The sequence below is a fragment of the Physcomitrium patens genome, chromosome 7, assembly GCF_059467195.1.
Source record: "Physcomitrium patens ecotype Gransden chromosome 7, ASM5946719v1, whole genome shotgun sequence".
NCBI lineage: Eukaryota > Viridiplantae > Streptophyta > Bryopsida > Funariales > Funariaceae > Physcomitrium > Physcomitrium patens.
Window position 1 is genome coordinate 18,425,273 of NC_143416.1, and position 14,434 is coordinate 18,439,706.

Here is a 14,434-nt window from a genome sequence, read left to right on the forward strand (position 1 = left end):
ATAGAAACCCTATTCAATCTTCTCTCAAACCCCACTCTTCGATCTGCCAAAGAGTCCCAGAGTCGTCGTTGAGACTCGGTTTTGTGCCTCAGGGTCTGATTTCGACCCTTGTTCATAACCGGCCCTCTCCAGGTATCAATATCTAATTTTTCTAAGTAACTTTTTTCTAGAATTACTCTTAACTTTCTTCTAAAGATTCCTATATCATTTATTTTTCCAATCTACTTTGATTTGCCTTACTTATGGTACTACAAAGTAAGTAGAAGTCACCTTTCTAAAAGGCAGCATTGGTACCTTTTAATTTTTCTACCCCTTTGGCTATTAACTATATTTCTAAGATAATTTGTTCTAATACTTTGAACTAAGATCTCTTAAATTATAATAATCTCCACACTCTTTCACCTATTAATTATGTTAGATCATGACAACGGTGATTGGACTTAAAGTGTCTTCTAGATAATGATGCCATTCTTAAAATGAATGCACAATTGCAAAGAATTCTTTGTCATGGATATCATAATTAATTTTGGCTACTGAAAATTTTTTGAAATAAAAAGCTACTAGGTGGAATTTGTCATCTATTTCCATTTGTGACAAGACAACACCTATAGCAAAGTTTGACATATCTATTTAGACAAAAAATACCTTGGAATAGTTGATACAATGTAAGATTGGTGCAAAAATAAATTCCTTCTTTTAAGCATTAAATGATGCTTCTACTTCTTTATTCTACTCAAGTTTGTCTTTACAAGTCAAAAGTGTAAGTGGAGCTACAACTGGAGAAAAGTTCTTGATGAAAATTTGGTAGTAATTAGCAAAGCCTAAAAAGCATTAGACATCTCATACTGTTCTTAGAATCTTCCAATGTATGATAGTTTGGACCTTTTGGGATTCATCATAAGGCCTTCGTTGAAAATGATGTATCCTAAAAAGTCAACTTGAGTAATATAGAATACACACTTTTCTAACTTGATATATAATCCTACATCTCTTAGTTTTTTTAACACATGACGGATATAAAAGTCATGATCTTTTGTATTCTTATAGTAGATTAGAATGTTGTCTAAATAATAAATGATAAAATTATCTAGAAATTCACAAAAAACATCATTCATAAAATATTGAAAAGTCGTTGGTGCATTTGTGAGTCTAAAAGACATGACATTATATTCAAAATGTCCATACCTAGTTCAAAAAGTAATTTTCCATTCATCTCCTTCTTTGATACAAACTAAGTTGTATGTTCTTTATAGATCTATTTTAGTATAGATCTTGGCTTAATTGAGTTGGTCAAGAAGTCCTAAAATTAAAGACAAAGCATATCTATTTTTGATGGTGATCTTATTGAATCCTCAATAATCTATACACATCTATAAAGATCTCTTTTTCTTCTTCATAAATAAGATAAGAGCTCCAGTTGGAGATTTAGAATGGCATATGAAGTTTTTTGTGAAGTTTTCATTAATATATTCTTTTAATGCAATCAATTCATTCTGCAATAAGCTATACATTGGTTTGAATCGTGGTTGAGCTCTTTCTTGTAAATCAATTGAACAATGATAAGGTTGATGCTCTCGAAGAATATCTGCATTCTTCTTTTCAAAAACATCTTAGAATTCTTCATATTGGTTAGGAATACCACTTGATATTTTTTCACCATTAGAAATGGGCATAGTATATATACCAAAAGATAATCCTTCTTTTGTAACATGCATGAAAGCTCTTGCATCTACTAGTAAAGGTTTAGAAGTATTAGACTTTTGTACTTCTACTTTATTAATTCCATCTTTAATTATACTACCAAAAAATTAAGATTACAAGAAATCCAATCTATTTAAGAGTTTTTTTTTTTTAGCCATCATAATCTTAGAATAATTGGATTGGAGGGAGACCTTATTACATTAAATACTACTATGCTATTATCATCTTTAATTTTTACATCTAAAAGAATAGTCTCATGGATAACATTTCTACAAGACAACAAATAACCATCTATGACTTCTACATGTACGGATTTAGTTTTTTTGACTAAAGGTATTTTTTGATTTTTGGCAAAATCTTCATCTATAAAAGAGGCTGAGGCTCTTAGATCTTATAAAGCAAAGACTTTGTGATTTTTAGCTCTTAAACACACATCTATTATAAAATAAGGTGAGGGATCTCAGGAAAAAATTTGACTTTTACTAGGTATTGCACATGATTTCAACCGCATGATCCCTATTGTAATTGAAAAAATCCATTTTTTGACATATTATCTTCTTTGATAATTGTGCTCCTCATTTTGTAATTGCATTGCTTCTTTAGACAATGTTGAGTAGTATGGTTAGCTTCTCCACAGTATAAATACAAACCCTCTTGGCAACATCAAGTCTTTTCTTGCTCTGTAAGAGTTTGAAATGTATTGTATCAATTTACATTAGTTTTGACCTTGACAAATACATTTCAAAAAACTTAGAACTTATTGTCATTATTTAACTTATTCTTTTTTAGCTAAGTCTTTATTCTTGATGCATTTTAAATAATTGATTGTCACATACAATGGCTTAAGTAATAAATTATTCTAAATTTTTTATTTTTAATATTATTGATAATAAATCTTTAGCAGTGTCCTTTAATCCATATTGAAATTGATTGATGAATGCTTTGTCATTCTAATCCACATTACAAGTAAGGTTTTAGAATTCAGTAGCATATGTGGTAGTTGATTGTGATCTTTGTCATAAAGATAAGAGTTTGATTTTTGCTACTCGTTCTTGAAGTCTTTCTCCAAATGTGGCCATAAATACTTTTAGGAATAAATTCAAATCATAAAGGAGTCACAAATCTTTTTCCATTAAAGATACAAACCAAGAGAGAGTACTTCTTGATAGAAGTGCTTCTATGAATCCAACTCGAGTAAATCCATCAAGATATTTAAAAGGATGTAACCTTAGATAGAGCTTCACTTGTTACAAAAATCCTCAAAATTTTGATCTTGTTCCATCAAACTTCTCAGGCATACTAATCCTTGTCTCTATCATACTAGTAGAAGTAAAACTCCTTGGATTTGGTTGTGAGGTCAATCTACTTACTTCTTTCTATTTCACAACTTTTTGTTATAGACTGTGAACTTCTTCTATAGGTGTAGGTATAATACCTCCATGATTCATGTTAGAAATACATGAGATTTTTATTCTAAGAATGTTCACAAACTCATGAAGACCTGGAATAGTTATAAATCTATGCTCACTTTTGTTAGGTGTAGTGTCCATAATCTTTTCTTCTATAAGGAACTCAAACAAATCCAAAAAGTTAAATTAGAGGATGATAATCAATAACATCTTATAAAAATTTCCACAAACATGGATAATCCACTCTTTTTAAAAAAAGATCAGTATTAGAAAATAAGATTTTTTCTTTTAAAAGATGGATAGTTTGCAACCTTTAAAATACAACAATAGAAGTGAGCTAATCCACTCACATCTAAAACAAGATAAAAACAATACATTAACAGTCTTGTCAAACTGTCAAGAACATGAATCTCAAAGATAGAGAATCCTCAATACATTCTTATGTCACTAAAGAGAACTAAAAAGTCATTTAAAAGATAATTTAATATTAACTAGAATAGCTATTGTCAAAAATAAAAAGACAAGAAAGTCTTGAAAGAAGACTAAGGACTTTTACAACATTGACAAGAGTGAAGAAGGCTTTATTCTTGCCTCTATATATACTCTTAACTAGAAGCAACGTAGTGATGTCCTATAAGACCTCCAAATCATGTTGACTTTGCTAGCCACATGACTTAACTTATAAGGTAAGTTATCTATATATGTACCACATGATTAGCTTGTTCCACAAGCTATTAATATATGATTAACTTATTGGCCAAGTTTTCAACCTATAAATACATCTAAAGTCAAAACCGCTGTCATACTATAAATGCTTATAGTATGTAAAAATTAGTTAGAACATATAATATGTTCATAAGTCTTAATTTATGTTAAAATGGTTAATAGATTAATTTTTAAAAAGCGGATATAAAAAACTTTATTTTAAATTTTATCTATTTTGATAATAGTATTTTAAAAAATAATTATAAAATTTAAATATTAGTATAAAGCCTTGAGAGGAGATTAGACCCTAAAGAAGAAATTTTTAACTAGTAGGAGGCTTATTGGGAGGGATGAAAGGAAGGCATGGTTGGATGAAGGCAAAGAATGGAGATCTTCATTCCTAATGATCTAAGGCCCTGCCTAATGGACTTTAAGGAGTCTACCTAAGGCTTTATTAGGGATTAGGGTTTTTTTTTCGAAGTCATTTGAGCTTTGGAGGCTAGAATCAAAAAGTTCAGGATTTTGGATATAATTTGGATGAAGAGTTTATATGATTTCGAATTTTTGTGAAGGAGATATAGGTGTTCAAAGTTAAAGTGTCAAATTTGTACCTACTATCACTTTTTGAAGCATAACATATGCATACAAAGAGAAATGAAAGATCGGCAAGTAGAATTGGAGAGAATACTTTCTTACATATACTTTACATATAATTTTTGACAAATTCCAAGTTTGGATGAAAGAATTATAGGGCATTAAAGATAGCACATATAATTCAAAGGCAATAAGTGAATCATTTTGTTGATAGTAATGGTTGGAGCCATATCTTGAGTTTTTAGACGAATTTTTGGCTCAAAATTTCTATAAGTGTGAGTTATTAAGTTAAAAAGCTATAGATCAAAGTTTCATAGTATGTGAGTACTTATTTTGTGAGATATAAAGAAAATAGTACAAAGGTGTATATAAGCTAGGATTTGAAGCTACTATTAGAGTTTTGGTGATATCTCAAGATCTGTAATGAACTTGCGGTTAAATTTTTTTGGTAGTTTTTGAAAATATATCAATACTATATGTAAAATTTTAGATTGTGTGGATGGTCTGATCAAGAGATATGAGCTGTTAAAGTTCAGATAACATTTTTCATAAGGATATATAAGATTTTAAGATACTTTATCATACATTTGGATGTTTTTTTTGGTACTTGGCTTATGTATTGATGTAATTGTCCTAAAGAAAAAAATATTATATATATAAACTTAGTACTTTTATATCTTAGACTTGATTGAGCATTTAGTGGCAGCCAGAAGCCTAGTGCTTTCTTGAGGCAAATTCTCTCTACTCCAACACCTTATCTATAAAGCTTCTAGAAAGCTTCACTAAAAGACTTTATGAAATTAATCTATATTTATCTACTTCTATTTAATCATACGACTCTTTATTGAAATAAATATATATGTTTGTGATACCCTATGATGTAATATGCATACGATATAGTTATGCACAATAAGAATAAGAGAAAATGGATTGAAAAGATGGAATTACATGTTGTATATCTATCTTTGAGACTTATAAATATAAATAAGAATCTTAATAAATAGAAGTGGATTGTTCTTCAGTGTATACTGAGCATATTATCTCAAACCATTGATGTGCTCATCATGCTTTTTGGAAATCCCTTCTTAGCAATGAGATTGCAAAAAAAAATCATAGAACAAGTTTGCTACCAAGATTTCATCATTTATAGTAGTATTTTTCAATCAATTTATATAACTGAAGTGACACAATTTGTAATACACTAATACTAGTATATTTAAATAATTTTATTTTGGTAGAAATTTTGTCAAACATTTTTTTTGAATATATATCTTTTTAATATGAAAGCTTCATTAAAAAGTGTCTGCCAAAGAAGAAGAATGATCCTCTGTTCCTAATATTTTTGATGAAAGAAGAGATTGAAAGAAAATTAAATGTGAATAAGAGATAATTTTTATTTAACGAGATCTTTTATACATCAATTGAGAAGTACAACAAGGCCGAGATCCAATACTTGGTTAAAGAACTTGAAATAGAATTCTATCTTTGTATCTTCTTTGAATGTATTAGAGAGAGAGACAAGATATTTATTGTATTTATTGGTACAAAAATAATGCTTGTATATATGGTAAGTAACTTCTTTATATTTACTTTTTGACCATTTAGTTCAATTCAAACTAAAATGAGAACTCATAGTAATATAATTGTCTTCACCATCAATAAATTGACAAGTTAAGATTTAGTATAAGCTTCAATTATCCATTGTATATAATATTTGAATTCATTAACAATTAAAAAAGTTTCAACTTTACAAATGTCAAGTGTGTACAATTTTGTGCTCTATAAAGAAGATGAAATTGACTCATATAAGACAAAATATTGTCATGTTATAATTTATTTAAAGTATAAAAATAATGGTTATTATCTTGATGTTAATTGATAAATATCTTAGAACATAGAGAGTTATTATCTATAGAAATTTATGGTTTATAGAAATCTTAAATGACTTGTTTAAGTTATTTAAATTATTAACCATAATTATTTTTGAAATTAATTTATTTTTGCTATTAAAAAGAAATATGAAAAAATTATAAATAACCATAGAGATCTTTAATCTTATAATTTGTTGAAAAATTGGTGTCAGCTAGAAACCTAATATGTTTCCAAAGTAAATTCTTTCTACTTTGATAATATTGGATTACAATATGTCATCAAGATATCAATTTCATCTTAGAGAGCTACTACATCTTGTCAAAGAATTGAGCAATTGGAGGGATTAGCAGAAGAGTAGCATAAAGGAAAAAAGCTGGAATACTACTAACTCAATCAAACTCCTTAAAAAATATTCTAGACAACTTTGATAAAGATTATTCATAAGACTATGAAAAACTTGAATCACAATTAATTCTTGAGTTAAAAGATATTGAATTTTCGTGCCACAATGAGGATGTCAAGATAAATTTGAATATATGTCTTCTTAGCTTTTACTACCTATGAAATAATGAAATTGAAGAAAAAATTGAAGAAGAATCATTAATTAAGTATAAGCATTATATATTCAACTCAAGTAAATATTAGTATAGCCATTTGATGGTGCATTCCTCTGACGTCTAATATGAATATATACCTTTATCTTTGAATTCTCATTTAGCTTAATTGAAGCTAAAAAACAATAATGGATCAATAATTTCTTATACTAGTAGTCTTCTGCTTGCATCTCTTTTTGGTAACCAAATTATTTAGGACCTTTCAACCAGATATTAATTAAACCACAATTGCTAAAAAATGAATTCTAAAGGATCATAATTTGCATGCCAATTGATTTCATGGATAAATTTGATGTCAATTTATTCTTCTATAAAGAACTTATTTAACTTACATTGATAAGAACCTTAATATGATCACTAAACTTATATGTGATGATAGCAATTTTGATTGTGATTTAGAGAATTCAACTATATCTGTACCATTTGATATGGCTCACTTAGAACAAAGAATCTTTGAACTTGTAGTCAAGATCGAAATTCCAAAAAGATATACTTATTATCGTGACTCAAGTGCTATTTAATACTAGTGGCAAGAGGCTAAGGCAAAGAAGGTGGTAGAAAAAGCTAAAGAAAAAATAAAAAGGAAGATGGAATTGAATACCTATTTTAGTGCTATAGAAGTTATGAATGAAAAAATATAGGATGATGTATTGGAAATCAAATATTCATTCAAATCTTTCATGATGATGCTAATGTAAATAAGTTATCACAACCTTACAATTAATACCGCCACCCCTTGTAATATTGTTAATACCTCTTGCTAGTTTTATAATTTCCATTCAGGGTCAATTTGCTCTATACAACTCTATGAATACATTGCCAATCAATTGGTCTATTGGTTAAAATTTTTTACCTTTATAAAAATTTCTCTCAATGAATATGAAGACAATATTAAAATAGTAGAAGAGTAGAAGGAGCTAAAGCATATTAATGATGAGAATAAGCACATAGATAAAGAAGAAGAGGATGTAGCAACAAATATTAGAGAGATTAAAGATGAGATTGAAGGACTCTTTAAGAAGAATTATGATAATGATGATGAAAATAATAGAAATATTATAGGATGAAGAAAGCAAAAAACTAACAAATTTTTTGACATATCATGAACATATATACTTACTCTAAGAATTACCTAAATGAATAGATAAAAATAGATGAAAGTATATTATTTTTATAATATCTTATTAAGAAGATTCTTAAAAGCTTTATAGATGTTGCTTTGACTTTATAAGTATTCATAGTTGACTTTTAGATTAAAAACTTCGTTAACAAGTTAGTTACAAGTCACACATTTTGGTTGCTTGTAGAATAAGGTAACTATATAGCATTCAGATAAGAAACTTGTCTTGTAAGTCAAGACATGTGTCATATAAAATAAATACATATTAGAGGTCCTATAGAACGTCGCCATGTAACTCCTAGATAGATAATATATATTGAAGTAAGAGTGAAGCCTTCTATATTCTTGTCAACTTCTTTCTAATTTCTAGTCTAGATTCAAGAGTCTTTAGTTTCCTTGTTTTTTTGCAATAGCCATTTTAATTTTTTTTTAATATACATACTTCTTTATTTTTATTTTGTTACTTTTTTTTTGACATGTGTAGAATAGATGTTAATTCATTTTTGAAAGAAATTGATAAAATATATTAATAGTCCATATAATAGGAAATTCAGGAGGACGGATGAGTGAGTTAGTTATTAAAAGCGGTTACTTATAGAATAACGATTGAAATCTGGAGAATCAAAAGAAAATATATAAGAGTTGTAGAAGTTAATTAAGGGGCGAGACTGTGATAGTGTGAGCCGGGGTAAGCTTGGTGCTACCTCTTTTCTTTTATTTTTTATTTTCTTTGAATAAGAAGATTAAGAGTTTCTGAATATTGTGAAAGTGAATTATGGAATGGAAGTATGATTGTTATTAAATGGAAAGAAGAAAGATTGAATGCTAAAATCTGATTGTAGTTTAGCAGAGAGAATGAGTCTGTGTTTGTGTGAAATACTATAATGTGAAGGCAGTTAATGGTGAAGAAGTCCAGAGTTTAGATTATGGTATGATTATGTCCTGTCATTTAGGATAGTGCGGGATTACACATTGTTGTTATCAGTGATGGTGGAGTATTATTAGGAAGTGGAAAGCATTGTAGTGTTTTCTGAGTATTTTAAGTAGTATGGAATACAGTTAATTGTGTGACCCTAACGTGTAAGCTCATGCGGTATTCTTTCCCTGTGTTCGAATTCTCTTATACAAATTTACTCTCATTAGATTAATTAGAGTAAGTAAAACGACAATCATATTTTGGGGCCGCTGCCGAGGAAATTGATAATAGCATGGAGTGTTAGGTATTAACTGCCGGTTAAAGTAGATGGAAAATAGGTAATAGTGGCAGAAGAATATAATGAAAGAGTATGATTATTAAGAATGAAAACTTAACAGTAAAGAAAATATGGCACTCAAGAGAAAGAATAGAGAGATCGCAAGCAAGAAATTTGTTGCGAAACGAGCAACAAAGAAAGTTAAAAAGGAATCATAGACAAAGTTGGATTAAGCCATGGTTGCATGCCTGTCGTCATATTCGAGCATACCCAGAAGCTAATTGACATCTAATATTTGAGAAGTATATACCATTAGAGAAATTGCCAAAAGCACTTGCGGAAAATTTGGTCAATAGGCCAGGGTTTCTTCTGAGACTGTTAACTGAGAGTGGAGGAATCACAGAAGAGTTGGATACTCCATTAGGTACGTTTCCAATAGCGAAAACTGCCGATTTTGTCAAAACTGGTTTCATAGAGTGGCATAAATTATTGGTCAATAAGGGCCAATTCAGTGTGTTTCAAAATCCATCATTCTCACCTCCTATTCAACCAATAAACTTATTTAAGGATAATAATAGTAAATTGAGCAGGGTAGAAAGTTTAGAAAATATATTTGGGAAAGACGCAGACTATATTAACAAACGATTAAGTGTCACATTATCAAATTCAATGACAACAGGAGGTCCAGTGATTCCCATAGCAGTATAAATGGGTACTGTGAGTGATCGCACAACTAGCGTGGCTCTATTACCTACCTTTAGGGGCTTTTCGGGTGCGGATCTAGATCAACATTTGTCACAATTTTTGACAGCATGTGTTGCCAATAATGGGAGAACCGAGGATATTTGGTTACGATGGTTGCCAGCAATCTTAAAAGATACGGCGTTTGAATGGTATAACTCATAACCAGTTGGTCAATTTTCGAACTGGGAAGCATTGAAGAATGCATTTTTGACCCATTTTTGACGAATTGGTTTTGAAGACCGTCTTTGAGGAAGGTTAATGAAGAGCAAAATGATCCTAGGAGAGGCAGTGGAATCGTACTATGGCCGAGTGGCTGATATACTTAATAAGTGGCCAAACCACCAAATGTCAAAGGTATTTATATTATCTATATTAATAAATGGTTTTCACCCACTAGAGCTAAAAATATTTATAAAAGAAGCTCAACCAGTTACGGTATCTGCATCCCTTGATATAGCCAAGGTTTGGGAGGAATGCCATTATGATTTGTTTTTAACTGCGTGTGCCACGATGATACTAGTTCAAAGCAATTATCAATATCCGGCTTTGAATGTATCAATGGGTAGTTATCCACAGATGATCGAAACAATGGCCCATTTAAGTGCCAATACTCAAGGGCCAATTAATGTTATCCCATTGCAAGCTTTACCACTGCAAGTCACAATAGCGTATGCTCCATATTTTTCATATCAAACACAAGAGTCAACTTTGGCAAAAAAACAAATAATACCAGCTTCAAAAGATTCCAATGAAGCCTTGTTATTGAACTTAACAAAGAAAATGGAAGAAATGGTCGTTAATATGGCCAAAGATAAGGAAAAGAGGCAAAAGCCAACCAATACTAGAACCAATGTATGGTGCAGTAATTGTCAAGGTCACGGTCATTTGGTAACGGAATGCCCATCACCATCACAAGTGTTGGGTAAATATACATTTTGTGGAGGCAAGCACTTAACCGCTAATTGTTGGAATTTGTAAAGACAACAATAATTCAGTAATCCGACCATGATTCCACCAACTCCATGGGATGTCAATCAAGTTCAAACAAGACATACGTTTGGATAGCATGGAAATCGATCTAACTGACAAAATCGAGTAGTCAATCATTTTCAAAATTCCACTTATAATCAGGGATCTGCATCAAATCCTCAGAACTATGGTAAGGAGCAGCATGGATTTGAGCCATATGCTCCATTGATGCCATTGAACCAAGTACAACTGAGACAACCAGGATCATTTTCTCAACCTACATGGAACAAACCTATTAGGTATATACTGGTGGAGACACCCAATATGCCTGCTGGAGGTGCAAAACGGCCATTGTGTTGTTTTCATTGCAGACAGATTGATCATTATGCCAATGAATGTCCCAATCCAAGAGTCAGTGACAATTATGCGCTAGTTTGTCGGAATTGCAAGCAGTCAGGGCATACGTATCAGCAATGTAATGTTCCATTCAATTTCAATAATCGAGATCAGTAGATCCAGAGTCCAAGAAAAATGAAGGGGATAAATCGAGGTCCTCAAGACTCTCTAGTAAATTGGATGGAATATAACCATACTGTTCATACTAGGAGTCAACAAAAAGAGAAAGGCCCAATTAAACATTTGGAAGATCCTAAAGCGAATTACGGATCCATCCCATTCAGGTCCTGACACTGGAAAAGTCTTGAGCCCTTATTTGGTTGCGAAGCTCAATGAGGTCCCAATTACGGAGTCTTCAGTTCCTTCTCGAATCGGTCTGTTCTCATTGCAGTTCCAAGAAGCATCATACCCGTTGAAAGATCCCCTTGGGAAAGAAGCTCAAGCTGCTGTTCCAATTCCAAGGCCAGGGCGGCAGAATAATTTACCTCACGGAGTTAAACTCAAACCCATGAAATAGAAGAGGGCATTGAGAATTACCCTAAATATGGAACCCTACAACATTTTAAAGGATTTGGACTCTATCTGGCCTTCAATTTCTATGAAGTAACTTTTAGCAGTCGCATCAGAGTGTCTTTCCACCTTGAATTCATCCCTAACAAGACATTGGCATCGTAATATGGAAGTTTGTGAAGTTAGTTTGAACCTTGATACAAGCACACCAACCATTGATGTTTCGATTGATGGTATTCTGATCTCTGGTGTCCAGGTAGATGGAGGTTCCAACGTCAATTTAATGAACGCTCATACAATAGATGCTTTAGATCTGGAACAATTAGTCCCCATGACATTGGTATTACGGATGGCAGATAATAGCCAAGTTAAGCCAATGGATATTTTACGAAGTGTTCAAACTATAATTACAAGTATTGCATATGAAATTGACTACATTGTCTTTTGCTTACAACATTCGACTTTATCGTACCCTATTTTATTGGGACAACCTGGCTGTATCAAGCGAAGGCCAAGAATGATTAGGATTGGGGTACTTTGACAATTGATAAGGGCGTAGATAAAATAGTATTACAAATGTACCCAGTACACTATCACAGGGAGTCTCAGTTGCCAATATCTGAATTGACGTCAGATGAAGAGCTTAACTCTGAGGATGACACAGAAGTACAGAGTATGGAGGCCAATGTGGAGGCAGCACAGTACCCTGAGGTGGTGTACCAATGTGGAGGTCCAGAGGAGTACTTGATATACCCAAACGATTCGGAAAACTCTACTTATGTTAGTATTGACTGGAAACCTTGATACGATGTGCACCATGTTAGTACCTTTGAGACGGGATTTGTTACTTCGCATATGTCGGACATATCGAGTAACTTTAAATCACTACGGAAATTGAAACAGAGTATTGTTGCTGAACCTGTATGTCAAACTCTTAACTTAACGACCACGGCCTAACCTCGGCTAATTAAGGTCTACGAAGGTATTAAGGAACAAGAGTTGACCTATTGGACAGACTTTTTCTTACATCATAAATCCGCTTTTGCTTGGATTTATGATGATCTACAAGGTATCCCTGCTGATGTCTGTGAACATCGTATCATATTGGAAGAAAATGCTAAACCGGTACGCCAGAGGCAACATCGCTTTAATCCTAAATATTTTCTTATGGTGAAGGAAGAATTGAACAAGCTTCTTGCGATGGGTTTCATTTACCTGGTACCAAATAGTGAGTGGATTTCTCCAATTATGTTGGTTCAAAAAAAAAATGAAAAAATCTAAATTTTTTAAGATTTTCGAAAACTTAATGCAGCCACTAAGAAAGATTACTTTCCGTTACCGTTCACGGATAGTATATTGGACGCCGTTGCCGGTCACGAATGCTATTCATTTCTCGATGGTTTCTTTGGATACAATCAAGTTCAAATTACAAAAGAAGACTAGCTCAAGACAACCTTTACTATGGATTGAGGCACATTTGCTTATCGCGTGATGCCTTTTGGATTATGTAACACCCCAGCCACGTTCCAGTGCATGATGACTGAGGCTTTTTAAGACTATCTCCGGATGTTTATGGAGATCTTTTTAGATGACTTTTGTACATTCAGTATCAAACAAGATCATCTTCATTGTTTAGGCAAATGTTTGGCTCAATGTGCCAAATTTGGGATATCGTTGAATTCGGAAAAGTGCCAATTTGGTGTTCCATTCAGAAAATTATTGGGCCATATTGTTTCTAGTCATGGTATTGCTATAGATCCTGACAAAGTACAGCATATCATGAACTTGTCCAGACCGGAGACAGTCTCTGGCGTTCGAGGATTCGTTGGTCATGTCAGTTATTATAGACGATTTATAAGTTTATTTGTGATTATTTGTCAACCTTTAATGAACTTACTAAAGAAACCTTTGTCCGATGGTACTAGTCCCCTCTGGACCAAGGACTATACCGTAGCCTTCGAGGTCTTAAAGTCAAAATTAGTCTCTGCACCAATATTGGTGGCTCCTTGTTGGTCAAAGCCATTTCATATGTATGTTGATGCATCCAATGCTACTATTGGCTCGGTGTTAAGCCAAAAGGATGATAAGGGATTAGATCATCCCATATATTATGCCAGTCGACAATTGGTTTCTATCAAACGTAACTATACTACTACTGAACAAGAGGCGTTGGGTATGATATACTCAGTTCAAAAATTTTGGCACTATTTGCTTGGGTATCCGTTTGTATTTTATGTGGATCATGATGCTCTCAAATATCTGATTAATAAGCCTCAATTGAGTGGGCACATTGCTTGCTGGGTCTTACTCCTCTAGGAGTACAATTTTACGGTGGTTGTCAGACCTAAGAAGTAATATGTGAACACAAATCATTTATCCCGGTTGTCTAATATTCTCGGCAACGAGCCTGTTCTTCATGATCTTCTCGACGTTGCATTATTTGTGGTAGATGTGATATCCCTCGAGTATAGCGAAATTATTCAGTTTTTGATCTTCCATACTTTTCCGCCGACTTTCACAGACAAGCTTAAGAAGTGCCTTATTCTGAAGAGTGCCCCATACACGATGATTTGTGATGCTTTGTATAAACAAGGCCAAGATGGTCTT